Raw genomic sequence first — 10,497 nt, 5'->3', positions numbered from 1 at the left:
TTATTCTTTAAAAATTTTAATTTTATATTATTTTTAATTGATATTGAAAAAATGGGGAAATATAATAAAAATATGATGTTTTATTTTTATAATTATCTAGAAAATTATTTGAGTGTTTAGTAATTTTGTAGAATTTTTAAAATTTTCTAGCTATTTAATATTGATTTTTAATTATTCTTTAATTTGATAAATATAAAATAGAAAATCAGCCACTTGATCGCTACGTGGTAGAAGACTATTGGATGGTGAATGCATCACGCGGATCAGTATCTTCAGTTTTTTTAATCAGGACAGTCTAATCAATTTAGAAAAACATAATTTGGATAAATCCTGATCGTTGGTTCATATAAACCCCAAATCTATAGTGTGCAACTTTCCTTTATAGTTTTGTTTTCTGCACACATCAGTTTTTCCCCTTTTCCTCTGAATCTTCCACTTTTCCGCTAACCAAACAATTCTGAAAAAATCATTTCTTTTAATCCTTCGTGAAATCCAACCATGGCTAATACCCATCGAGTGGAGGAGTGGAGAAAGTTTTGGGCTTTCGATAGTTTGAAGGGGACGGTTCGAGAGGGACGGGAGTTGAGGGAAGAAGAGGGAGGATGTTGTGAGGCCTAAGCTTAATTTGGGGGAAGAGGTGGGACGAGAAAGGTGCCAATTGTTGAGGAGGTGCAATGGGTGTGATGTGGGTGCTGTTAAGCCTAAGGGGTCGAATCCCTTTTGCAATGTGAGGCCCTAGGGAGGAGGTTTTGAAGGAAAAGGGACAAAATTGGAAGGAGGTTAATGAAGGAGAAAGAAGTGGCGGGGTTAAGTGATGGACCGAGTTTTGGAAAGGGAAGTTTCGGTAGTGGTAAATGGTCTGAGAGGAGGTGGAGGAAGCCAGTTGATGAGGATCTTTATCCACAGAGGTTGGTGAATCGCATCTTTTGACTTATACCTATATATGCTTAATATATGAGTGATGTTCTTGTAAATTTATTTGTTAGTGTAAGTAAATTGTAGTAGAGTAAACTATTGTTGTTTAGGAATATGTGAAATATTTTTATAATTGGGAGCTTATGACATAATTTGTTTTTTGTGTTGGATTAGAATTTGATCGGTTTCCATAAGCTTGAAGCCGTTATTTAGCTCAATTAAGTATTACAAAACTTTATGTAGTTTGTTAAATACTGTATGTTGTTTGATTTAAACCTTTGTAAAAATATATTGCTTTACTTATGTTGTATTGTTTGTTACAACAACCAAAACATTAATGGTGATTATAAACAAAGGTTCTTCAGTTCATGACTACTTGTTGTATCTAACTGAATTGTTCATTTTCAGGTGGTAGCATCTATGAAGAAGGATGTAGATGCTCAAATTCCAAACTATCCTAATCTTCCCTCAAAGCTGTTGTGCCTGCTTCACAATGTGACATTACATGTATGCAATACAGAACTTGCTTTTCAGTCTAGTTTGTTCAATTATTTTTCACGTGCTAATATAGCTCTATTTCTTATGATTTTAGGCTGACCCTGAAACAGATGAGGTATATGCTCAAATGTAACTTGTTCGAGAGTAATTTGATTTATTAACTAAAGTGTATGAAGTTTGACAAGGATTCGCTGCTAAGATCTGATCTGTCAATGAAAGCGAATAAACCATAAATATAATTCTTCTGTAAAACTTTGACAACAAGTGATACCTGCACACATGGTAGATTTTCTGTTCCCCTGCGTGCAGCAGAGAAAATTGTCCCTCCTCTTGTATGTAACTCTATAAAATCACAATCTTCAATATGAAAATAGTTAAAATATATTAATAAATTGTATATATACGTATAGATCTATTGAACATTATTCTCATGTTTTATAGGATTTCACCATGCAACCACGTGCTCAAGAACCTGTTGCCGGGGATTTGCATGACAATGTTTGGACATTTCGTCATATTTACCGTGGTAATGTATATTATAGCCCTGATGTTTAATGAGTTATTGATGTGTAGGTAATGTATATAATCATTCCTGATTAACATAATGATACCAACAATTTCATACTCCAGGACAACCAAAACATCACTTGCTTACTACTGGGTGAAGTTTGTTTGTGAGCGGTAAGAGGCTTTTTGCAGGCGACTCTGTATTATTTATTAGGTAAGTCCCAATTTTTAGTTAAAGTTGTACTGTTATTACAAATCATGTTGTATTTAGAAGGTTTTTTTTACTCTTTAGACATCTTACTTCTAAGATTGGGGTCAGCTTCATACCTTACTATTTTCTAATGATAATGAGCAGGGATGAAAAGCAACAGCTTTTACTTGGTATTAGAGGGGCGAATCGCCAACCCCCTAATTTATCATCGTCAGTGTTATCCAGTGATAGCATGCATATAGGAATTTTGGCCGCTTCTTCCCATGTAGCTGCCCTCAATAGTCTATTTACAGTTTTTTATAATCCAAGGTTTGTGGCTTTGATTTCATTCTTGATTTGTCTTGTTCTCATGTATAGTCTCTTTATTTAAATGCCATATCCGTGCAGGATCCTGAGACACACATGCACAACACTCATACACCACACACATATATATATGTAATACTAAATTATGTTCAGGCGGGAAAGCTAGATGTGCTATATTTAAAGTGATTGAGATTGGATTATTACAATGCTTTTACAATAGCCCTCAACTTGCACTCCATAAAGACTTTGTCTTATAAAGTTTTCTCTTTACAGGTTCAGGGCTAGTCCATCAGAATTTGTGATTCCTTTAGCTAAGTACTACAAAGCAGTATGTAGTAGCCAAATTTCCCTTGACATGCATTTTCGGATGATGTTTGAAACTGAGGAGTCAGGCACCAGAAGGTATCAATATTTGAGTTCAATATTTAAGTTTTTAAAAATTTACATTTTCTTGAATCAAGTTGCTAAGATATATGTGTTGATTATATGTTCTCCTCTCTAAAACTTGCAAGCGTGTGACATATTCAATAATGCATAACAAGGATAAATTCACTTTGCATATACTGTTAAATGACTTTCTTGAATTATTTTTAATGCTCCAAGATGGAAGACAATCTTTTTAACATTGCTAAACATCTGTCTTTTGCATGTCGAGGTGGCCAATTTTGAAGCTAAAACTTCTGATGTTCAGGATGGTGAATATCATTTTTCCAAGCATGAATATGCTATAGGGCGTGGGAAGTATAGTGGAATCTGCGGGGCTACCTCGAAAACAGGAAATATTGAGCATGGGAAGTGAACAACAGCATTCAGGATAAATGAAGATGAGTTGTCTGCAGAGGCTAGGATTGAAATGAGTAGGTGACATTATTTTAGAAAATAAAAGAAAAAGATAGCTGATTTGTTTGTTTGTAGTTAGAATTTGGTACTTTGATAGTTAGAAGCAAGTATCCGATTTAATCTATACTTGTTAATAAGACTTTAGAAATAGTTTAGTAAGTTTTAAATTTCATTGGATGCTTGTTGTATTTAATCTATACTTGTTGATAAGACTTTAGGAATAATGTAAAAGTAGAATAACTATATCAATTTTTTTAATTTTTGAAGTGTTGCATTTGACTCTATATAGTGTTGCATAAGACTACATATGAATAAAAATGGTGTTGTAAATGACTAAAATCAGTGGTACATTACATATTGTGGGACCCACTCCTAACGTGGCAAAAGTGGAGCCCACTGCTGATATGGCAAATATGGGACCCCTTAATGATGTGTCAAAGTAGGGACCGATGTTGACGTGGCAAAATGACGTGTCACTTTCCACGTAGGACACAGTGGTGATGCGGCTTCATTTTATGCAACACTGACTGTTGTTGTCATTGTACGCTTTTACTGTTGCAAAAGACGCATAATGCAACGCTTTCCGGTATTGCATAATTCGTTGCCTTAAGGCTCTACGGCCACATCCACATTGGCAACCCCTACTTGGTGTTGCCTATTACCTTATGCAACACCATTTTGGCCTTATGCAACTGTATAGTAGGGCTTGCCTATGTGCACTTACGGCATAGTGCAACTGGCCTTTGAGTTTCATTAAAAAATAACTCATTTGACTTGGAAACAAACATATTATTTGCTGTTAAAACAGATAAATCAAACAAAGTACTAATTTTCTCAGACTTAACAGAAGCAACATACACAAAAATATCTACACACTTTAGATAACAAGGCTGGGTACGATAAGTGCATCGACTCGTGAGTCGAGCAATCATGTATGTTTTTTATTATCAAGGAAGACACATCACGAGGAATTTTTTTAACAAACATAGAAATTAAAATCGAATCTTGAAGAGTGATTCGATCTTGACCACTTTTATGAGGCAACAAATTTGTGTGAAACAATTTAAAAATCAACAGAGAGAGTGGAGTTAAATCTAATACCGAGGGTTTGATGGAGATATCAACAAAATTCTCGCCAAAAATTGCTTTGAGCGATTACTCATACTGAAGCCCTGGAACATCCATAAAAGCATGGTGTGTAGTGAAAGGACACACCCCTTGATCCAACAAACCTCCGATTCTGGTAAGAGCATCGGCCTTGAAAATGAGAGGAGTCCCTCGAACATTTGAAAACACAAGTTGTTAGTGAAATGGATGATCCTATGAAGAATGAAACCTTGGCTGCAGAAAACAAATCTTTTTTTGAAAATGTTTCAAAACTTACTGAGGAAAATCAATATCTCAAGAATGAGATTGAGATGAAGGATGTCTGTCTTGAAGCTTTGAAAAAAGAGTCAATCTTAGTTGATCCAGAAACTGTCAAAAGAGACAGTATTCATGATCCCTTGGTTCCTGAACTAAAGAAGAAAGTAGCACAACTTTAAAAAGATTTAGCTAACTGTTTTCATGGTAAAGGAACTTTGAATGCTTTCCTTGGTGAACAAAAATCTTCTCTTGATAATGGATGATTAGGATGTGAATCAATCAAGAAACGTGTATTTCAAGGTGGTTACAAGCCAGCTCCTATTAAGTATAAGATACCTTAAGAAAAATGTCAAGATTGTGGCAAATCTGGTCACACTACTTCTGAATCTAGTTTATGTGGTATCAATGGCCACTCTTTTAACTCATCTTATAAATCGTCTGCTAGATATAAATCTGCTAATACATCTGTTAATATTGTTCAGGTGTGGATTAAGAAATCAGATAGACATTTATATAAGATCTGTGATATTAACCAACCAAGACCCAAGGTTAAGTGGGTACCTAAGAAATAAAGCAATTTTTTCAGGTTTGCTTGAAGGTCCATGTTCTGAGAAATAAATGGATCATCGAAAGTGGTTGTTCACGTTATATGACCGGTGATAAATCCAAGTTTCTATTTCTAGTTGCCAAGGAAGGTGGTGTACTTACTCTTGGAGATTCTAACACCATCCGAATTATTGGAAAAGGTACCATTGATAATGACAGTTTGCTATTTCTAATTTTCGTTTAGTAGATAGTTTGAAATATAATCTTATTAGTGTAAGTCAACTTACCGATACTTGTCATAAAGTTAACTTTGATAAAGATTTATGTTATATTGGTACTCAATCGAATGAGTTTGCTTTTTTGCTAAAAGAAAAGGAAATATTTTCATGTTAGATTTTGATGAACGGTAGGAGGAAACCTGTCTTGCTACTGTTCAAGTTCAGCAGAATCTTTGGCATCAACGTCTAGGTCATGTTCACATGGATCTTCTTCGGAAGATATCTTCTCATGATCTGGTATGAGGTCTGCCCAACCTGAAATTCAAGAAGGTTGAACCTTGCTCTGATACCAAATGAAATTCAAAGGCTCGATAGATAGTATTATATTCAACCTGTCAAAGCAAATGGGACAGTCTCTTATGCAAATGGGACAGTCCCTTTACAAATGAGACAAGGAATGGGACAGTCTCTTTTAACTACAGAATGAAAATAACAGTAATGTAAATGCAGTATACTGAAAACTGAATAAGTAAAAACACCAAAAGGTTTCACTTGGTTCAGGCCCTGCACCTATTCTATGGCCTACATCCAAGTCCCTATGCCAACTAGCATAAAAAATGTATTATATCGACTTTAATAAAGAACTTATAGTCTTTCCTTGATTACAAATATAGCACTTGAAAGAAATCATTTCCCAAGCTAACTTTCCTACCTAGCCAACTGCTATTCCTGAGCCTTCTAGATACCTTGTTATACTTTGAAATCAAGCTTGCCACAACCCGACACAAAGTTGATATGAATACACGTAATGAATAATAATTAAATATTACAACTCAAACTAGATCTAGTTCGACTGTATTTGTATCTCGAAAATAATGAACAAGAAGATGTTTTCAGATGAAGAGAAATTGACGTGAAAGCATTCGTTCAATCTGAAATACTAGAGTTGTATTTATAGACAAAGTCTAATAGATTTTGTTTTTAAACAAGTGATAAGATAAACATTATCAATAACAATTTTGAAAACATTTGAACGAGTCCTGAAGAGATAATCTGTTAGAGTATTTGTAGAAAGATAAACTTAGTTAAAGATAGGGATTTGAAAGATTCAAACTAAGTTCAAGATAAGGTTTGTTTGAGAAGAGATTTAAATCTAGTTAAACTAAGATATACATTAAAACCCTAAACCATATCTTCTAGACTTGAATCAACCTTGGATAGATCTTGTTAAATCATTCTGTTGCATTGAGATAATCCATTCTGTTGTATCATCATCAGAAACCATGAAGCTAACAGAGTTACGGTAAATGCAAATGTTTGTATTTTTTGTGTGATTTGATATTTCAAGTATCATGTGTTCCCCACTCTTAAGTACAAATCATAACTCACGTAAATAAATAATACTCATTATATACATTATCAAACTCAACAAGATATCATGTTAGCATTATTATTCCATTCAAAAAAAAAACAAGGCAAAAAATGACTAGAGGATATCGGTCGTTTTTAGTACCGACCAAATATGTTTGGTTTTAATTAAATAAGATCGAAAAAATAGTAATTTTTCCGAAGCTAGTCATTTTAAAAAAAAGCGTCATATTTAGCAAAATACGACCGGCTAAATATGATAATTTAAATATGACTCTATTTCATTAAAAATGATGAATGCAGGTTATTGTTAAATTTAATATGACCCTATTTTGTTGGAAATGAAGGGCACCCGATTTCTGTTTAATATAAAAATTATCGAAGTTTGTTGGAAAGAAGCGCACTTATTTTTTGTGTAATCTAATTACGGCAAAATTTATTGTTATTTATGGTGCATATTAAATTCGACAGGCTTAGTTGATTGTTTTGGGCTTATTAATTTGACTCGATTATGTTATTTGAATATAACTCGAAATAAAAAAAATTGGTTGCTTCTTGCCATAAAAGTCTCCTAACATTGCAACCAAAATATGCAAAAACAAATGAACTACATTGCATAATAACTCAGGAAATACATACATCTGTCACTGAATAGTTATCTGAAAGTCACAAAAATGGCAAACATGATACTATTAGTTAAAATAGTTCAACAGTACTAAAAGATTTCTAAACAGGAAAAAGATTGCCCAAAGTTCACAAAATAACATTTAAACTCTTTAGAGTACTAAAAGCAGTTCATAACTGACGAGGATTAAACAACGGGAAAGAGGTCTCGACCATGGTCAATGTCTTCACCTTATTCATGGTTGATGGTGTCGTCCATCATAATAACAGTTTGAGGAGCCTCCTGCAGAAAAATTAGGTAGATGTCAGCTAGAAGAAAGTTCAACTAACATAAAAAAAAGTTATATAATCCTCATATTGATTTACATATCAAGAATAAATCTTTATAGTAAAGATTGAAAATGGACAAAAAATTAACAAAATAGTACTGAAATCTAAACAGTACATTCAAGAAAAAATTATAAATAAACAAAGTAGTACTTGCATTCTTAAAAGTACAAAAAACTGATTTGAAATTTTTCTACCTGCAACTAACTTTAGTTTTGTTAATCTCAATGCTCATAAAATCTTGAATCTAAAACAGGTACTAAAAGCAAGTACATTGCAAAAAAAAATCATGATGACACACACAAATGATCCCCAACTTAAATCTAAACTAATCTATCATTATAAGCACACGAACATATCATGGTAGCCTTATCTCACCCAAAACTAACAAGCATATTCACTATTTAAAAACAATTGCACACTAAATTAACAAATTTGGCTAGGAGTGTCACACTTGGACACGTGTCTATCTTAACTTATGTTATTTGCACTCAACAATTTATCAAACTACATATAAGTGTCCAAGTGTTCATGCTGAGTGTCTAAGTGTAAATTTATAGATGCATTATCTTGGATATATTTGAGATGTCATGTCTAATATGTTTCATGTTTAGTTTTCAGATCTTAACTAACAGGAAATATCAGTTCTTACTGGAATCAGGACTTACTGGACGTCAGGACTCAAGGATATGAAGACTTAGATTATCATAAGATAATATCAGAAGATGGATATCAGAACTTAAGTACTGGAGGGCTAACAGTTAAGGAAATAAGCTAATTTACAGGAAAGAAGATCGAGACTAATATAAGAAGAAGATATGCATGGAAAGAGTTAGAGGACTAGAAGAATTATATAAGATATTTGATTGATATATTTTAGAAGACACAATTATATTCCATATCAATTAGAAGTTATCCTGTAACTATGTGTCTATATAAACACAGACATAGGTTTACACTATATGTGTTACGATCATCGAGAAGATCATACATTGTAACCTAGCAGCTCTCGTGATATTTGTTCATCACTGAGAGAGAACAGTTCCATTGTAACAGAGTTTATTATATCCAATATATCTGTTTTCTGTTACTAGTATTCTAAATCGATTTGATTGTATTCTACAATGAATTCAACCCCCTTCTACAGTGTTGTGTGACCTAACAAGTGGTATCAGAGCCTATCGTTTAACACACATACAGTAAAGATCCAAAACAATCATGTCTGAAGAAGCAGAAAATCCAACCAAGCCCGACAAAACTGAAGAAACTCCAAAGACTCAAACCCATAGTCGATATGAGACTATAAGGGCTCCCATACTTAGAACTTCTGAGTATCCCATATGGAAAGTAAAGATGGCTATGTTTCTGGAAGCTACAGATGCAGAATATCTTGACAGAATTTATGAAGGACCATATAAGCCAACCAAGCTCTCTCTTGGAGTTGCAGATGAGCTAGCAAAGACCATACCAAAGGAGAAAAGTGAATACACAGCTCAAGATATCTCATCTATTGCCAAGGATGCAAAGGTAAGGCATTTGCTGCATAGTGCCAGTGATAATGTCATGTCAAACTGAGTTTATTATATCAAATACATCTATTTTCTGTTACTTGTGTTTTAAATCGATTTTATTGTATTCTATACTGTATTCACCCCCCTTCTACAGTGTTGTGTGACCTAACACATTATTTGATATTAAAATATTAAAAAAATTACCTTTAAGATAATCTTGTCATTTTCCTTCATGATAAGGCCAAGCGCAGTGGCAGCTGTACGCATATACAGGCTATCCCTTGAATGTTGACATAGTTATGGAAAAGTAGCAGAGGCTAGCTTGTAGATTTCCTCGTCCAGAAAAAAAATTATAACTTCACGTGCGGGTAAAAAAAGACCATTTGTTAACCTTCTGCCTGGTCCTTTGGCATCTTTAAGAAGATCTCCCTAGGAACATCTACTGATTCTGTCAAGTCCTTCTATTTCCTTCTCTTGATTAGCTTCATTGCATCCTCGGATCCCAGCAACTCCGCGAAGGTCACTACAAGGATAAAACCTAAATGTGATGGATTAAATGTGACATAAAAATGGAGCGCTTAAATGTGACCGATCCTGTTACATTTAATTATATGACATATTTAACTTTGACTAATTTATAAATATAACGAATTTTATGATAATAAAATCCACATTGACAACGAGAGCTTTTCCCCCTAATATCGGAAATAAAAAATGTGACCAACACGGTTAATAATTTTGTATGTGACCAAATCTATCATGTTTGTGTACACTTTAAATGTGATGGAATATATTATATTTATGTGTATCTTAAAATTGACGGAATGAATAGTTAATTTTCAGTTTTAACTTTTTTGTTTTAGACATAATATCTATGTGTTTATTATCTAAAATTAAATGAATAATTGATTAATTTATATATGTGCATTGTAGATATCATCAAATCGAAGTTGGATGATCCATAAGGATAATGGTTGAGGTAGTTTATCTGATGAGAATAAAAGAGGTGTTGATAATTTTGTGGAGTTTGCCCAAAGAATAAAAGATTCTGATGGAAATATATTATGTCCTTGCAATGAGTGTAAAAATTTATTTTTGAGGACTGAAGACGAGTTAAAAATACACCGATATCCATTTGGTTTCCCGACAACAAACAACCAGGAGGAATATTAGGCATTGATTGTTTATCGGGAATAAACAACCAGTCCTACCTTCTTCCATTCTATCACCAATCCCCTTTGTTGTCCGGGGTATTGACATA

General features: G+C 33.6%; 1 pseudogene; it reads left to right on the top strand.

Moving 5' to 3' along the window:
* The first annotated feature begins 783 nt into the window (after positions 1 to 783).
* On the top strand, positions 784 to 3,236 carry LOC141673313 (auxin response factor 19-like; annotated as a pseudogene).
* The last annotated feature ends 7,261 nt before the right edge of the window (positions 3,237 to 10,497 follow it).

This window comes from Apium graveolens, chromosome 7, assembly GCF_009905375.1.
Source record: "Apium graveolens cultivar Ventura chromosome 7, ASM990537v1, whole genome shotgun sequence".
Lineage (NCBI taxonomy): Eukaryota > Viridiplantae > Streptophyta > Magnoliopsida > Apiales > Apiaceae > Apium > Apium graveolens.
This window is presented reverse-complemented; position numbering and strand designations above follow the sequence as displayed.